Source organism: Megalobrama amblycephala, linkage group LG6 (assembly GCF_018812025.1).
Source record: "Megalobrama amblycephala isolate DHTTF-2021 linkage group LG6, ASM1881202v1, whole genome shotgun sequence".
In the NCBI taxonomy this organism is placed as follows: Eukaryota; Metazoa; Chordata; class Actinopteri; order Cypriniformes; family Xenocyprididae; genus Megalobrama; species Megalobrama amblycephala.
Window position 1 is genome coordinate 3,599,103 of NC_063049.1, and position 19,411 is coordinate 3,618,513.

At 39.0% G+C, this 19,411-nt stretch overlaps 1 long non-coding RNA gene across 1 annotated transcript; it reads right to left on the bottom strand.

Moving 5' to 3' along the window:
- Nucleotides 1–17,146: 17,146 nt before the first annotated feature.
- Nucleotides 17,147–18,916, bottom strand: LOC125269691. The gene is made up of 4 exons (XR_007185176.1): nucleotides 18,701–18,916; nucleotides 17,872–18,010; nucleotides 17,594–17,708; nucleotides 17,147–17,240 (listed from the first exon to the last, which is right to left on the bottom strand). It is a non-coding gene; the product is annotated as an uncharacterized LOC125269691 (long non-coding RNA).
- Nucleotides 18,917–19,411: the final 495 nt, after the last annotated feature.

Consider the following 19,411-nt stretch of genomic DNA (forward strand, 5'->3'; position numbering starts at 1 on the left):
GAGAAGTTCAGGGAGGCGAAGACGTGCTCCGCGGCGTATAGATCTTGCATCCCGCTCAGATCCAGCTCTGGGCCCAGGCAGCCGGGAGTTCCCGGGCCGTCTCGAGCCGAGGCTCAGAGACAGGCTCAGAGGGAAAGTGTTGCCGCTCGTGCGCCTCCTCCTCCTCGGAGTAAGTCGCAGAGACGGCGAGACGCTAGAAGGAAGTAGCAAGATCTGAGGGAGGAGATCGAGGAGCGGCGCCAGCAGCACCGGTAATCGATCCCCTCTCTCGCGAGGGCTTTCTCTCGCCCTCGCTCTTCCTTCGCCTCCCGGTAGCGTTTTGTGACATCTATATGCTGCAGGCTTTACAGTCGGGCTGATGTTGTGGGCCTATGATGAATGTTTTTCTGACGGCCCGCCGTCTGGCTTGATAGTGAAAGTGCTTTTGGGCTTTGTAACTTTGGATTTTCCCCTCTGTGTGACGTATCGGGGAGGAATCTGCGTTCTACGAGCCGCAGGAGGTAAGCCAGGTCCATTTTTCATTCTTTATGTAGACCTTGCTTTGCCTGTATAGCTTCCCGTGCATATAGTTGTCATCTGTTCATGTTTTATGGGGTTATTTGGGCAAATAACTGTATGTTAGGCTGACTGTGACAGGCAGGCTCTTTATGGCCGCTTTGTTGTTTTAGCGTTTATGTAGTTTCTCGGCTGATACTGTGTATAGCTAGAACTAGCTTTCGCTATTGTCAGTTATGTGTTGGCCAGTTTTTCGGCCGCCTAATGCTGTCGCTCGCGCTGCTTTCTCCGTGTGTTTAGGAATTTGTAGCCCGAGTGTAGCACAGTCTACATACAGTCCTTAGCTAGCGGCTAGGCTAGAACTAGGTTAGGTGTATGTTTGTTTACATCCCACTGTCATGACTATTCCCCTGTCGTTGTATAGTTCCTAGTTCTGGCCTCCTTCTGAGGAAGTGGCTGGCCGTATTTTTGCCCATATTTCCCCTTCATATGTTTATGCAGGCGTGTTATGTGAACGTGTTTGTGCTGCCACAGGTTACACCTGTTCTCTATGATAGCAGGCTTTTCTGGCCTCTATTTATGAATACGGTGTTGTTGTTGTGCTCCCCGGTTCGGGTTTGTGTTCCACTGAGTGCATCACCTGTTGGATCGCACACTCAGTATGAGTGTCGGGAGTTTTGTTTACCTGACTTCTCACGGTCGTTCGCACCACAGCATCTGGGATTCGTTGCTGTTTTATTGTTGGCTATTTGTTTTTAGCCTCTCTGTATGCAGCTTGTTTGGATACAGCGCTGTTGGTTTACGATGCTCATTACGCTCACGCGGTTTAACATGTTTAACATTGCCTGCTGGAATGTGTATGCCTAGACTCAGGTTGTGTAAAGCTAGTTCCCTTAAATTTGTCATTTTAGGTTATACTGGCCCTTCCTGGTAGCTAGGGCCCTGTCATGACCACGGGCTAGTGCCACATGGTTCTCTAATTAGCAAGCCTCTCCAGGCCTCTTTTATAGCTTCCTGTTGGCCCAGCTACGCTGGTCATGTACGGGCATCATTCCATGATGAGTCATACGTCACTCTGTTGCTGCCAGGTGTTTATGGAAGTTGTTGACCCCCGTTGGGGCCTCCTTTCATGTTTTATCTAGCATGTTGGCACTGCTTGTATGGGTTTCTGTATGTCTCATACCCCTTGGGTGTTGTATTAACGCACTAGCTATCGCCGCGCATTTTTAAGGTTACAGGCCGTTTCAGGCCTTCCTTTGCTAGCATGTCGGAGTTTAGCTTGGTACTCCTCTCGCTGAGAGTAAAAGATGTTTTTACTGAGTATTTTGTGCGTTTATTCCCTTTAGCTCTGGTCGAGCTAAAATAGTTTCTCTGTCTATTTAACAGGTTCTATTTTTGCTCCTAGAACTCTAGTGGCCGCTGGCTGATGTCGCATGTGACGGGTAGGCCGTTAAGGCCTCCTGTGGAGCGTGCTGACCTTTGACAGCAAATAACACTGCCACGAGCTGATGCCACGTGCCTGCTGGGATTATAGGCCCACGGGGCCTTTCCTTAGCGCATGATGGCGTATGTTGTACTCCTCTTGCTTAAAGAGTAGAAAGGTACTTCACCGAGTGCACTGCTCGTTGGTTTGTGTTGGACGGGCTGTCTCGTGGGCACTTGCAGCTGTTATGTCTTGGTGTTTGCTCCACCTTGATATGCAATAGGGTGTGGCCCTACAGGCCATCCTGGGCTTCCGCCGTCTGCATTCAGTTCTCTGGTGAACTCTGGTTATGTTGCAGGCCCTTTCTCCCGGCCTCCATGACTATGTGCCCGCTTTACGGTCTGTCTGTTAGGTTGAGCTTTGTACTTCCCTTCGGGGTTAACTGCGTAATTGTGCTTAGCTCCCTAAGCTGGTTTGGTTGTAGACTTCTATGAAGTCTCCCGTCATACGAGGGTCCATAGCGTTTAGCTGAGTTCCGCTCTCCAGGATGCCCATCTCTGCGTGTGGGTTTGAGTTGCTTACTGCCTTTCGCAGTCGCTCTTTCCTGCTCTCCTCGTTGGAGTTTGCGCTTGGAGATTCTGTATATCAGACAAGGTTGGCTAGGCCAGATTTAGCTTCGCTGGATCTGGCTAGGCCTCCTTGGTGGCAGCGGGATGGATTTTCCCCCCGAGTGACTGGCTGAGGTTCCTTTGGTTCCTTGGCCACATTCCCTTAAAGGGACCACCCCCTCTCGGGGTGTTGGTTCCAGATGCTCCAGCAGCCTTGGTAGGTTTTTTTTTTTTTGGAAGGCCTCTTTTAGGCTCAGCTTGGGCTGTTGGCCGTAGGGAATGCTGTCACTGACAGCCTTGGAGTTCTGCCCCCGGTTTTTCCCTGGAACTGCCGGATATGTGTCCAGACATTTGGACTGGCATTCTCCTCTAGCATGGCGGCGTGGGTATATCGTTCCCCTAGCGCAGTCAGCGCAGAGTAGAAGTTCCCTTTCGAAAGGGAACGTCTCAGGTTACGTATGTAACCATAGTTCCCTGAGAACAGGGAACGAGACTCTGCGCTTTCATGCCATGCTGCAGGATGCCTGCTACAGTCGCTCAAAGACAAGAAAATGTCGGCTGTTTCCCCAGGCGCTCCCTTTATACGTCACGGTTCGCGCCGTTTGACGTGATAGGCTGTCGCCGGCCAATAGGATTGGAGTGTGGTGATTTTTGGCATTTCGAGCACGGGTCACGGAGGACGTTCCCCTAGCGCAGTCAGCGCAGAGTCTCGTTCCCTGTTCTCAGGGAACTATGGTTACATATGTAACCTGAGACGATTTTTTTGTATTCATTTCAAAAAAAGACAACCAAAATCAAACCCATAGAAGCTCGTGAACAGGTCTGAAGTGGATGTGTGCAGGTTAGACTCATTCACAAGCCGATGAGAGTCATACTCACAAATTTAATTATTACACCAAGACAAAATACAAATCTTTCAAAAACACTCAGCTGTGATTATTTCATTGAGTGATAGGCAGTGGGTTCAATCAGTGACATTATTAGATTTACTATACAGCGTCTCCCCGTCACCTCCTCAGCCTGCTTTAGTGTGTATTTACACGTAGAAAAGGCATCAATTGTATTACACCGTCAAGTTTTTCCCTGAACGATGATGTGAGCTCCTGTTGTAATTCTCGATTCAGCCTAAATGACCTACAATGGCGACATTTTTCACAATCATGACAGAAAATCAAAATACTGCTCTAACTTCACTAGCAGGAAGGCAGATATAAACATACCAGCGATATAAACAAACCAGACTAGAACACATCCTCTATATCTTCCTCCTCGATGGCAGGAAAGTCTTTCAATTCAGTGGAAAAATTTCTCCTCTTCATAACATAAGGATCACGTCCAACATATGTTCGTTCCTTGATTGTGTCATCTGGTAGTGTGTTTTCTGTTCTGTGTACTGGGTTTTTTCCTTTTCTCTGTGTGTCTCTCTGCTGCTCTACCAGGTGCTGGAGAGAGAGAGATGATTGCTCACACCTGATGCTCGTTGTGGATTCACGCTCAGAAGAAGCTCCCAGAGTCATTCAAACTGAAACATGTCTTCCAGAGTGTTGTGTCCAATTATATGTACAGATTCTAGCTCAGCTCTAATAAGTCTGAATGAGCAGAAGTCTTGGACTTGGTAACAGAGATTATTCAAGAATTATATTCACTTAAGCAAAATAATATAAAAGAGTTTTTGCGGGTTCCGGCTCATATTGGCTTAAGAGGAAATGAAAAGGCACATGTTTAGCTAAAAAGGCAATAGAACGAGAAGTGGTTGATATACAGATTCCTTTTAGTAGGTCAGAAATTAAATCAATAATCAAAAATAATATTCTGAAAATATGGCAACATCAATGGGATTCAGATATAAAAGGTAGACATTTGTTTCAAATTCAGCCAACAGTGGGTAAAGGAAGAGAGTCAGGTAGGAGTAGATCTGAAGAGACCATAATTACTAGATTAAGATTGGGGCAATGCTGCGTTCACGTCACCTCGTATTTACCGGAATCTTGAAATGACAACACGTGACGTTATATTCGGAGCTGTTCACGTCCTTTTGGTCCTTGAACTGGGAATTATGCGTTTCCATGGCAGCACTGTCGACGCCTAAATGAATCTACCGCGGTCAGGTGGTACAGCGCGGCCACGTGGTATATCTGGGAGCTTTCAGAAAACTCCCAGGTTACAAGCTGTAATTACGAGCTCTACGAGGACGTGAACGCTTTTTACAAGCTAGAATCTCGTAACTACAGGAATTACGAGGCCACGTGAACGCACCTCAAGATTGAACAGTACTGTGCACTTAATAAGCAAACATCCAACAGGTCTATGTGAGGAATGTTAATGAAACAGTTGAACATGTAATAATGCATTGTAGGAGATACATTGTTGAAAGGAATGAATTAAAGAATGAACTAATGAATAAGAGTGAGCAGTTTACGATAATGGATTTATTAAATCCAGGTAGAGATATAATGTCAATAATGTTAAAATTTTTGGGAAGTACCGGTTTACACAAGCGTATATAAGTAGTTTTTATTTATTTATTTATTTTTTCCTGACATGAGGCTGAGTGTGGATGGAGGAGCTGAACGCAGCGCTGGATGAAACTCTATGAAGCATCTATGTGGGTATAGGAATAAAGAGTGATTGTATTGGTAATTTGAGTAAGAAATCATAGGGAGAGTGTCAATGGTCATTTTGTGTGATAGGTGACGGTAATGCACTTAAATGTCTGCGATCCGCCGTAAAGCAAGAAGAAGAAAAAGTGTTGTGTCCCTCACCTGCTCTGTTTGTTGCTCTGAATTGTGTGTAAATTGTGTGAGACGGTGTACTTTTCTACAAAGTTAATAGGCTTATTGTAGCCTAATGTGTTTTACTATCTACTCGTTGTTGTTATCTTCATGCTCAAATGTGCTGGAAGCTGTAGAGAGGGGGGTGCCTATTTAATTTTTGTATTAAATTTTCTCCTGTTTTTGGCTAGTTAGGGAGTTAGCGTACATTTCTGTTGCTTATTTGTTTTCCTTTGGTAGTTAAAGCAGTTTTTTAGGTACTTGATGGCTGCGTCCGAAATCGCATACTACACGAGTAGGTACTACATTTGAATTTGAATGTACTTCCCGACCGTTAAAACAGTACGTTCTATATAGTATGAATATGGGTAGTATGAATGGAATTCGGACGTACTACATCCGCCATGTTAATGTTGTCACTTGTCATGCGTCGTCACAACAGCGCAAAAATTTAAATATGTCAAAGTATAATCCACCTATTTAGCTAGGAAATTTTACCTCAGAATAAAAATACATCTGTGAATATCACGACAGAGGCTGATTTGAAGCAACGAAATTAAGTAATTTATTGTTAAAAATGAATGCATATAAAAATACACGAGAAACAAAAGACATGAATCAATAAACAAACTTGAATACATTATATATAAATAAATAATGTGTAGATAGACAGAGAGGGCGAGAGAAATACACAACATGGCCTAAATATTATATACAATATATACAATGATAATAATATACATATTCTAAAAAAAAAACTACAAACTGTGAGCCCTATAAACTACTGCTGCCTGAATGTTGCTGTCCGTTAAGTTTTCTTGTCTTATTAAACTGCTTAACAACGAACGTCTCCGTTAAATAAAACATTGTTAACAAGCTGATGTAACGTTATCTCGACCTGTTCGTTAGCTTGATGTGCTGTTAGTAATAATGATTAAACATCTTTTACAGCCAACTCTTAATCTTCTCATTACATTGTTTAAACTTTCAATAAGTCAGCCGTTTACTTACATAATGTTAAAAAAGTGCAATTTAACCACAATAAACACCGTTTTTCCCTGAGGTACTTAAGGACTTGAATGAGCTGCATATCGCCGCTTTCCGCCATTTTCGAATATGAAGAATCCTCTCCTGTGACATCACGGGATAGCACAGCGTCCATCATATGCCTACTACAGAATTCGGGCGGAAGCAGTAGGTCATCCGGGTACTTCTCGCCTACTGTTTTTCGAATACTATGAATTCGAACATACTACTCGCCTCGCATACTGTTATTCGCATACTATATAGTAGGGAAGTATGCGATTTCGGACGCAGCCTTTGTTTGTTATTTTGGCTTTAGCCCCTCCTGAAGTCTGTTTTGCTTCCTTTTGATTTACTTTATAATATCTTTTGTTAATAAACCTTTTGAGCTTCAGTATAATGTGTCTGTTGTGCAGGGCAGGGGACGGACACACTCACTCACCCCAACATAACATTTTCTTTTCACTGTTACTCCCTTACCCTAGACAAACCTTAAGCCTGGGACGTAACACATATTCTAATTTTCACTGCTTGCCCTCCACATTCATTTCGCACTTCACCAGAACCATGTGATTGCAAACAACCTATGGACTAGGTGCACAAGATGGCGCTGGTGAGCTGCGGCGATGCGACTGTGCGCATGGTTACTTCCGCTCGTGCCCTTCTGGTCTTAGCGACGCTTGCATTTGGTGCTGGAAGAAACTTAAATATGAAACTTGGCTAGATATAATAAAGAGAAGATGGTGTTCTATCAGAGATGAAAGAAATCCTTGTTATATTATTGTGTAACGTTACCTCTGTGTGGAAATTCAACGAGATTCACGATCTTTGACCTTTAATCTTTCTCCTGTTGATTCTGTGGTTCAGGCTCAGTGGTGATCCACAGGGATCTCTTTATTCATACAAAACACTCAAGTATGTAATATATCTCCTGATTTTGTTCTGACAGTTGGGTAACTAACGTTAAATGGCTCAAAAACTGCCTTCTCTTTCTGCGTGGAACAACACTGGACCTTCATGAAGATCTAATGTTTGCTATTGTCAACTGAACCCAGCAGGCACAGAACGTCATAAGACGTTAATATTTGGTTACATTTAGGTCGCGACGTCTGGTAACCAAAATTCAATGTCAAACCAACGTCTAATAACAACAATAATTTGACGTCCAATACCGACGTCATTTGACATTGATATTTTGTTGGTTTTAGGTTGTGGTTTTAACTAACCAAAATCCAACATCGAATCAACGTCTTAAACCAACGTCAAAATGACGTCAAATACTGACATTTAGTCGTCAGGTATGGCAACCAAAACCCAACGTCTTCTATACGTCATAGTGGTAACGTCTATTCAACGTCAAACTCTAACATCATTAGACGTTGATCTTTTGTTATTTTAGGTTGTGGCATTTACTAACTAAAATCCAACATCAAATCAACGTCTTAAACCAACGTCAAAATGACGTCAAATACTGACATTTAGTCGTCAGGTATGGCAACCAAAACCCAACGTCTTCTATACGTCAAAGTGGTAATGTCTATTCAACGTCAAACTCTAACATCATTAGACGTTGATCTTTTGTTATTTTAGGTTGTGGCATTTACTAACCAAAATCTAACATCGAATCAACGTCTTAAACCAACGTCAATCTGACGTCAAATACTGACATTTAGTCGTCAGTTATGGCAACCAAAACCCAACGTCTTCTATACGTCAAAGTGGTAACGTCTATTCAACGTCAAACTCTAACATCATTAGACGTTGATCTTTTGTTATTTTAGGTTGTGGAATTTACTAACTAAAATCTAACATCGAATCAACGTCTTAAACCAACGTCAATCTGACGTCAAATACTGACATTTAGTCGTCAGGTATGGCAACCAAAACCCAACGTCTTCTATACGTCAAAGTGGTAACGTCTATTCAACGTCAAACCCTACCTTCATTAAACATATCTTTTGTTAGTTTTCAGTTGTGGAATTAACTAACTAAAATCCAGCGTCTTAAGCCACTGTCATATTGACGTCAAATACTGACATTTAGTCATGAGGTATGGCTACCAAATCCCAACGACTCTTAGACATCATAATGATAACGTCCACACAACAACAAATACTAACATCAGTAGACGTCTTTAGTTGGTTTTAGGTTGCACTAACCAAAATCCAACGTCAAGTAAACGCCATATTCATGTCAAACACTGACATTTAGTCATGAGGTATGGTGACCGAAACGCAATGTCTTCTAAACGTCACAATGGTAACATCCACATAACATGAAATTCTAACATCATTAGACATACTTTTGTTAGTTCTAGGTTGTTGTAATAACTAACTAAAATCTAACAAATGTATGGAAACAATATCATCTTGATGAGACTAATCTGAGATTTAGTCATGAGGTACACTGTAAAAAAATAATTTTGCTGAAAATAACTGTACATATTTTTTCCTGTCATTTTAAATTTGGTTGTAGCTCAAATGTAGCTCATTATATTAAATATTTATGTCCATACTAGCTGTTTAGCATTCTTCTTTGTAATTTTAAAGTAAATCATCTTAGTTTTATATTTAGGTGTATTTTTACATTTAAAAAACTCTTGTGTATTCAGAACACAAATATAGCTGACTTTTACATCAAATAATGCATAGTCTGTTTTTTAAAGAGACCCAGCTAGCACACAACGTCATAAGACTTCAATATTCGGTTGCATCTTGGTTGAGACGCAAGGTGACCAAAATTCAATATCAGTTCAACGTCTAATACTAAAATGTTAATTTGATGTACAATACTTACGTCATTAGACACTGATATTTTGTTGATTTAAGGTTAGATTGTAAAGTAACCAAAATCCAACATATAGCCAACATTTAAAATTAATGTGAAACTGACATCAAATGCTGGCAAGTAGTTAGTCGGTATGGTGAAATCCAAAATCCAACGTCTCAAGTCAACGTCAATTTTGACATCGAATACTGATATTTAATCATCAGGTATGGCAACCAAAACCCAACGTCTCCTTACCATCATAATGGTAATTCCCGAACAATTTCAAATTCCAAAATCATTTGACATTAGACATCGTGTTGGTTTTAGGTTGTAGTATTAACTAACTGAAATTCAAACTTAAGCCAACATCTGAAGCCAACATCAAATTAATGTCAAACACTGACATTTAGTCATCAAGTAAAGTAACAAAAAATCAACTTCAAGTCAATGTCTCAAGCCAACATTAACTTACAATTGTGTGGACGTAACATATGTCTCTAACCAATGTCAATTTACAGTGTACTTTTGTTCATAAGATTATATGGAAGTTTTTGTTTGTTGATAAAAAGTGTTTGTTCATCAAATCAAATCAAATCAAATAAAGACCGCTCAGATTTATAGTGAGGTTGTTGTATAAAATAAATATCACATTTGTAATTGTGGACAGCCTCACCTTTCAGGTAATGATTCTGGAGGCAGCATTTATGCACAAAGGAAATTCACAAAAAGGATTGCAGACCGAATTCTGATTGGGCATAAAGGTTATGTCATCTAAAACAAAACAGAGTTTTAGTGATAAGTGAATATTACATTATTCATTTGTCATTTTCAATGGTCATTTTCAATGGTCATAGCTGACAACAGCTATCAGGAATGAAATATATACATGAATTTCCAACTGTGTTGTTGTCAATGGATTGGCACTTGGCAGTTTTGACAGTAAACAGAAGGTTTTTTTTTTTTTTTGTCTGACACTATACCCTACAATGTGCTTGTAATCGTGTGTTATGACTTTATTTTGACCCATAATGTTTATTATTAATTAATATCCAATCTTGTTTACAATATAATGCAATTCAAACACTTAGCCCAAACCCGTTAAGACAATGATCAAAACAGTTATTATTGATTAGTCGATTCTGGGCTGGAAACATTGCTTATAACAACATAAACTTGTTGATATATGTGTTGGAAAGTACAGTAAGTGCATGAAGACAATGCAAACATTACTACTGTTTATTGTACAGTCTTGTAATTAATGTTTTATTCAATGTATAACTAATTCCTTTGCTTTTTAATTTGGTCTGTTCTTTATATTTGTAACGTGGTCAGTAGATGTGGGAAGAAGGAGGCGGGAACCGGCGAACGTTCAACAAAAGTTTAATTCAAAATAAACAAAGAACAAAACGAAAGTAATGCCGACAGACCCTCGCAGACGTCTGCCGGCCACACAAACATAATAAAACATAACATAAAGTCCAGGCCTGGTCCTCTCTCGTCCTCCACGATCGTCGCTCCTCCTTTTATGCTCCCGGAGCTCCTCCGTGAGAGACTCGAGGCCGGCGCGCCTCGCAGGTGATCCTCATTATCACTTGCGTCACCGGCCTCGCGCCGTTCCCTCACGGCTCTCGCCCGCCCTGCTCGTCACAATATTATTATTATTTTTTTTTAAATAAAATAGCTAATCAGATTGATTGCTGCTTTTTACTTGGAATTTATATATATCTATATATCTATCTATATATCTATATCTATATATATATATATATATATATATATATATATATATATATATATATATAAATGTAAAACTAGAAATCATTTAATATCGATCTTATCCATCAATGATGATGGTTCAACTTTGCAGTGTATGGATTTTGTGGATAGCCACATATTCAAATTGAATTTAATGAATTGTTATCATCTCATATATATAGTTTTTTTTTTTTTTTTTTTTATAAATTGCAAACCCCCATGACCCCATGCCCAAGCCATCACGTAAACGCGGTGATGCCGCGCTATTTGGTTGTTAAGTCTGACGTCACACGGCATTCTCAAGTGAAATGAGTCCAGGCTTGGACCCGGAAACGGCGTTCCTTACGTAACGACTTAACAAGTGGATTGTGCCAGGCACTGATCAGGGTATCAGCCACATTCACTTTCATTATATACTGATTCACGACCTAGGGAGCTGAGATGCAGGGTAAGTCATTAAAGCCATCTAACGTTAGCCCTGAAAAACAGTTTAAATAAAGTTTAAACACGTAGGTTTTTCATTATTTGTTTGTTTTAACAATTCTTCCGGCTTTTAATCATGAAATTCGTTCGATTTGATGCTTTTTTCCTTTCTGTTTTTTCAAGCGCATTAGTTATGCAGATGTAATATTCTGCTGTAACGTTCAAGTCGTTTAATCCAAGACATCCACTTCCAATCAAACATGGTCATTGCACACTGAGTCCGAAATTCGCATGCGAAACTTTCGCACGTTAAAAAATAAATTCGACCTCACGTTATGTCAATCGCGTTTGCACACTGCCTCCGAAACTTTTGTCCGTCAAAAAAAATATTCGCATCAGGTTCGATTTTCTGCGTTTTCCGCATCCGTGGCACGCATTTTGAGAGACGTTTTGACAATTCAGAGCCACCGTACGCGAACGCAAAAATCCAGAATGCCAGCTGACAAGTTGATCCACGTTGTCAACAGCACAAAACAGCAGCACTGAATGACATACAACGTGAGGAATACAAGAGACCAAATATAAAGTCAGATTGTGCCAGTAGTAAAGCATCAAACAGAGCCACTGACATCCTGAAGTAATCTTTGAAACGCTCGGATGATGAGGTGAATTCTCCTGTCTCTCTATGCAATCTCGGGATTGAATGGACCCAATACTTCCTGTTTCTTTTTCTCTTTTTAAGAAGAGAGGAGACAACTTAATTGTGCTCACTGCTGCTTGAAGACTTCATTTTGTATTGTTTTGCGATTTGTTTAAAATATGCCCCAGACAGGGTGGGTGGAGGTGGCAGGAAAAAAAGCTGTGAATAAAACTGATGTTAATATGTTTTGAAAAATATTCAGTTCCAATAAGGTTGGTGTTAAAATTAAATTATTTTGAAAATGTTCTGTTCCAATAATGGTAATAATAAAACAAATAAATAAATCTTATTTGTTGTAATCCAGTTCATCTCTTTGTCATTTTTCTGATAAAACCACCAAACATTTGTAAATTCCATTTTCAAATTAAGTTAAACTATTCTTTTTGCTAATGTCTTAAAATTTAATAATTTGGTGTAGTCTCACATTGGATCTTGATCTCTCTCTGATCTTATTGTTAGAGTTTCTTGGTATGTTTTTTTTTTTTTTTTTCTCTCTGAATGTTGATTTTTATTTTACAACAAAATTGAAGGTTTAATGTCATGCCAACAAAATCCATACTAACCATATCTTTCTTTAAAGTTGGAATTTGACAGCTTGACAATTTGTTGTTGGTTTTTGACAGATACCGATTTTGATTTTATTTTCCATCAAAGCGCAATGTCTCAGATGTAGGAGATTGATGTTAGTCTGACGTTGGGTTCTGACATCAACCCAATTTAAATTTTCAACCAAAATGCAACATATGTTGGACGTAGCAGATTGACGTCAGTCAGACGTTGGTTTCTGACATTAACCAAATTGTAATTTTCCACCAAAATGCAACGTCTGACCAACGTTGGAGATTGACGTCAGTCTGACGTTTGGTTATGACGTCAACCAGATTTTCATTTTCAACCAAAATGCAACGTCTTACTAACGTTGGAGATGGACGTCAGTCTGACGTCTGGTTATGACGTCAACCAGATTTTCATTTTCAACCAAAATGCAACGTCTTACCAACGTTGGAGATTGACGTCAGTCTGACGTTTGGTTATGACGTCAACCAGATTTTCATTTTCAACCAAAATGCAATATTTTACCAACGTTGGAGATTGACGTCAGTCTGACGTCTGGTTATGACGTCAACCAGATTTTCATTTTCAACCAAAATGCAACGTCTTACCAACGTAGTGGTCCAACGTCAATCTGACGTTATATTGACGTCCGGTGCCTGCTGGGACACCTCAGCATTGCCTTAATCTACATTTCCTTTCCTTCACCCCCTCTTCCCCCATCTCTTCTCTCTACATGCAGAGATGACCTGAAATTCACCCAAAATCTATATGGTTTATTGTGAACAGTTATCATACAACACTATACATGTTTGGTTCATATGAAATGTCTCAGAGCGACTGGTACAAAGGTCTCATTCCCACAGAAGTAAACCAGAAGGTAATAAAGGTTTGAAGATTTTAGAGATATTTTGCTCTCTGTAATGGGTGTGTCCACCTTCACAGGGTCTTTCATAAATGGCCTTCTGTCCCCAAAAGGTGTAAACTACTCAGTCTAGAACCCTGATTAATGCAAATTCCCATTGTGAACTCATGTTTCCATTTGAAAGAAGTTTCTGTCTTGCAACTTTCAACCTCCGGAGGACGGACTGGAGCGTGATCTGGATATGCTGCTGAAGAATGAACCTCTGAGGAGCAGCAGAGAACAAGTTGTAAAGCTTCTGAACTACGCCAAAGAAGCTGAAGACATCTACTGACTGCTTTGATGAATCTGCACCCATTAGATTTAGGGAGTGTGTTCCTCCTGAAGCATAAAGAGCACGAGCATCTCTTTCAAGCAGCCTGACCTGCACTCCTTCATGTTGGAGCCATTATCATGTGACTGACCCCTGCAGTCTTGAAAACAGATGCCCAGCTCCTCCAGCTTGTTCAGAATCAATGAAGATAGGCCAAAGCAAGTGGGAACCCAGAAAGTGCTCTTTAATCTCTGGAGGTGTTGATGTGGAGACACTTCTGACGTTTGTTCCTGGTGACAGATGTATCAGTCTAAAATGATAGCAGAATACTTTGACTGCTTTATTTCTGTCACTATAGTGCTGAGTATTTTCCCACTTATACAAGCAATGAGTTCATTTTGGATTGTTTTCCTCAAGTAGGTAGTGTGATTTTCACCAGAGTTGATGCGTCTGACACGGTCATTTAAAACTGGATCATATTTTGTAAGATCTTCTGCCTCTTTCAGAAACTGCTGTTGTTTGGCCTGTTGATGGAGTCTGCTGATCCTCGGAGAGCAAGGTTTCTTTCAGACAATGATTGAATGATGCTGATCAAGTGTTTGAGTCCCTCTCTCCATCGATCTGCTCTGATTGAGAGAGCTGTCGCAGTGTGGTCTGCTGATTTTCCTGCTTTACAGTTTTTTATTCACTTTGGTACTATTTTCACATGTAAAGGCCCTTTCACACATGACGCGGTATGCGCTGTGCTATGAAACCCATTCATTTCAATGGTTTGTGCCACGTGAGGACGGTTTGTTGATGCATCGACCAAAGCACAGCTTGCACACTTGCCCCGGTCAAAGTTCAAAATAGTTCAACTTTTGCCGCTGCGCTCTGTGACGATTACCCGTGCAGCCAATAGAAACGGGGCATCCAAACAAGTGTAGAAAGCAAAATGGACAAAAAGATTGTACTTTGTGTGTCGGATATGATACTGTAGCTGTATGAGCTGTATGATAAGTTTATGCTCCTATAGACATCAGAAGAAAAGCTGTGACATGGAAACACATATCAATTCAAGTTGGCATGTCAGGTGTGTTTTAAAGGTCCCGTTCTTCGTGATCCCATGTTTCAAACTTTAGTTGGTGTGTAATGTTGTTGTTAGAGTATAAATAAAATCTGTAAAATGTTAAAGCTCAAAGTTCAATGCCAAGCGAGATATTTTATTTAACAGAAGTCGCCTACATCGAACGGCCAGTTTGGACTACATCCCTCTACTTCCTTCTTTAATGACGTCACTAAAACAGTTTTTTGACTAACCTCCTCCCACAGGAATACACAAAAAAGGGGGCGTGGTCTTGTTGCGCTCCCACGGAGAAGAGCAAGAGTTGCGTTTGTAGAGTGTGTTTGTCGCCATGTCGTCGAAACGCTGTTACCCATACGGAAATGTAATATATGTACATATATGAAATTTACATATATGAAATATATAAACATATATGGTGAAAACATATATGAAACCTATTCGAAAATGGAACAATTTCATATATTGACATATAAAACTAGCCCATATAAATATATGTTTATATATGTATAAAACAGTCTTATATACATATATGTCACATATATAAATATCAATATACATGACATATTTCTTTGTATAAATGTTCAATATACAAATTACACATATATGTATAGCATATTGCTCACAATGCACATGGCCTTAAATGTTAAACGGTGCAGTTAGGAAAAATAGAATACAGTAAAAGAGTTAAAACATTAAATCTTTATTAAAAGATTACATTATAAAATAAATAAATAAATAAGTTGTGCAAAATTTGAAATCTAATGAACACACAACAAAAGCCCAGAACATGAAAATCCACCAACAGGGGCCTGTACCATGAAGCTGGATAAGTTTCAGATTAGTTTGGCCCAATCCTGGGTTTTAGGTACCATGAAAGTGACTTGGCTTTTAGCGGTGTTCATCACCATAATAACTTGCACCCCACGGCTAACCTTTCAACCGGTAATAAAATTGTCTGGCTTTAATAATAATTACTTAGAATTATTATATGATTTATATTATATGATATTATTATTAATTCATTAAACAAGCGATTTTAGTTAAAATTTTAGTTTAGCAGTTATTATTAAGCATTTAGTTCCAATGAATATTAATATATACAGATCATATGTAATATAAATAAGCTGTAAATAAGCTTTAAATATGATATGACCTTACATGTTTGAGTCTCTATCGCTATTATCAACTATACAAACTAACTTCACACGTTACTAATCCTATAACACTGAGTTTGTATGCTGTTCATTTTTTAAGTTTTAGAGTCTTTTTGGATGTCCACAGCTCAATGACCTTTTGATTAATAGCAACCCTTAGTTGGCCCCTGGTGGTTCCAGGAGATCTCTGGATCCCTGCATCTGTAAAAAAGACAAAGAAATATCTTTTAGTTTTACAACATTTATCTAAGGACATCCAAATTATAATCCCCTAAAACACATTAAATGAACACGGGCATACTTCGTTAGGTAGATAAACTAAATGTTACTGAAATTTAGGCATTTTTCAGAACCAGGGGTAATCTCAATTCTATTTTATACCCCTTCGCCCTTCCCCTTGAAACAGAGTGGCAATGTGTAGGGGTGAAAATATTCCCCTAAGAAATGGGAAACCACTACAACACGTCATCATAGATTCTTTTATTAGTGTCCTGTAACATTTAACCAGTATGAACAGCAATGAAGTGCGCATATCAACAGAAATCAGGCGTGAGCACATTAAACAGATTACTCACTCACAACATTTTTTTGCGTTGTATTTTGGACGGGCTCGGTTTCAGTTAGAAAACGTATGAGCCTTCGAGTTTCCCAAGACTGGTGAAGCCGCCTTTCCATCAGGCCAAGCCGTTTGTTTAACCATTGCATTTCGTGCCGAGTCGACCGGTACGGATATGGTTTCGTTTTCTACTGTGGCGCTGCGATAACGGAGCTCTTTGCAAAGTAATACAAATGAGTTAGTTGTTGCCTTGGTAACGCAAGAGTTTACAGCCGATACGAGATGTGTTCACATCATTCAAATAGCACGTTTAGCAAGCTACGGAGAAACTGGCAGCCAGGTAACACATAAGTGATCAATCCTGTGTGGAAATATCAATACCATGATCACTACACACATTCTAGCAGCACGGTAGTCTGTGTATGCAGGGAAATTTCTCATACGAAAAATCTTCGTTTGAAAGGCTATCTGGCCCTTTCCCTAACCTCTACCACTCCAGCCAAAAGAGAATCGAGACACCCCTACCCCTTCTTGTGAACGCACAAAATGAAGGGGTAGGGGTAGAAATGGGATTGGGCCTAAGTGTCATGACACTGATACACCAAGATGACACTGATAAATTCTCATGGTTTACTGTGACATTTGGTTCAACAGTTTTAACAAATGAGCCCAATTAAAAAAATAATATACATACTCATTATTGCATAAATTTTTGTTCTGTCCAAGGCCTCTTTTGTTTCCCCAGGGCTTGCTTTTTTTAGACTTGCCACCTAAGAAAGAGCAACATAACAGTTTAGAACAAAATCAGAACTCACTCCACTCCTATCTAACTACTCAACTATAAATTACATTTTTCAACTTAATTCTTGGACAGCCTGCTTCAGTAAAATGGTGATAATGTAAATAGTACACCTCAAATTATTTATATTTTAATGTAAATGTGTGTACATATATCTGTAAATATGCCAGAATTGCTATAATAGGACTTTTTTTTTTTTTTAAGTTTTTTATTTTATTTTGACCTCTTACCCAAAGACTTCAGATATTAAGTTCAATCTACATAATTACCAAAATATAATAATAATTATACAGACACATGCACACACTATGACCAATCACATACCTCTGAGATTGCGCTTTAGCAAAAGTGTCAAAATACTCCAAGAAGAAGCATGCCATAGCAGTGGGGCTGTTTGCATGACCACAACACAAATTCCTGAGCCCGGGTGAATTTCAAGCTGTGAGGAAAGGCAAACATGAATCAATATTAAAGTTATATTAATAAATAGAACATTGCTTTATCAAAAAGTGTTTAGGGGGCCTGATACAATTTAGCTTTGCATCACATATTTTCAATACTATTACTACAATTATTAATAAATAATAATAATTATACTTAACAATATATGAAGTTAAATATCTGCTTCCGCCAGAACAACTTCCTTATTCTTAAAAAGCTTGGCCTGCATTTTCTTTTGCTCAGAAGTTTTGGACTGGACTGATGTTGAGTCCTCGTTGGTTTTTCTAGGGTGGACTCTCTCTCTGTGGGAAAAAGGGGAAAACAAAATGTAGAATCTAAAGTTACAACTAGGGCTATGATATTTTTAAATGCCCCTGGTTTCACAGACAAGGCTTAAGCTAGCCCTAGACTAAAATGCATGTTTGAGCTGTTTTAACTGAAAGAAACTTACTAATACATCTTAAATCATGTCTAAGCCATTGTTCCGTCTCAAGATAGTTTTTTTTTTTTTTTTTTTTTTTTCAAATATACGTTTATAAAAGCTACTTAAATATTAATATTGAACTAAGGCCTAATCCTGGCTTAGGCCTGTCTGTGAAACACAGTGTAGTTAACAGTCATGCACTTTTATTTCTCCACTATGTGTCTGACAGCTAAAACATAACTTTTTAAACATATTATTCTCACATAAACATTTGAAGATCATAGAATTATGCACTTCATTGTAGTAATCTACTCGTACTTAACGTTAGCTGTTAAATATGAACATACAACGCACACAATTATGCAGTAATAGAGCAATTTAAAAACCTAATAGTTAAACACGGTTATTTTCTGCTCATTTAACTGATCTGTAGCCTATAGCTGCGCTAATGTTATCCAGTACCTTGGTAAATCAATGGCTCATGCAGTATAGCGATCATTTAAAATGTATTCTCCGTGCAATATCAATATGTGAATTATAATTTAAAAAAAAAAATCAGAAATTACCTGCAACTTTATGCGCCATTGCCTCATACAAATGCCATCCGCATTGAGGTTTTTTCTTCAGTCCACCTCTCCACTCGGTTAAATATACAGATCTGTCATCTTGTCCGTCCAAAAAATCATCATTATTTTATCTAAGTTTTTTATGTGTGATGTTGGAACAATGCTCCAACTTTAATTCCGTTTCTCGTTTCCACTCGACAAAAGCGAACATGTTCATCCCGGTTCATCCGTTGGTCTCGATCCTGAAATGCGCGTAATTTGGCGGTCTTTTGATTACGTTTGAATTTGGGCGCGCGCAATGACGTAACTACTGCGCAGCATTCTAAATGCAAGGCCTGAAATGCAGACTGAAAGTGTTTCTATCATTTTTTGTTTGTTTGTTTGTTTGTTTTTGGGTCAAATCTAAACGCTTTATTCAATAGTAAGCATTAAGTATACTATTTTCATTACCTCTTGGTTAGGTCACAGTAATAACAACAACAAAATTAATTTAAACCATACAAATTCATTAAATAAGTAATTTAATTAAAATTATTTGAAGTTGGGTTAGTTGGGTTAAATTGCATTTGTTTTTTACAGCAGTTTTTATGAGATTTTTTAAGATAAGGTAAAATAAATAATGTAAAATAAATCAAGTTTTTAAAATATTGTGCTAATTCTAAAATGGGATAGAAATTTAAATGAAATGTGGATTGTGTAGACTTGTTAAAA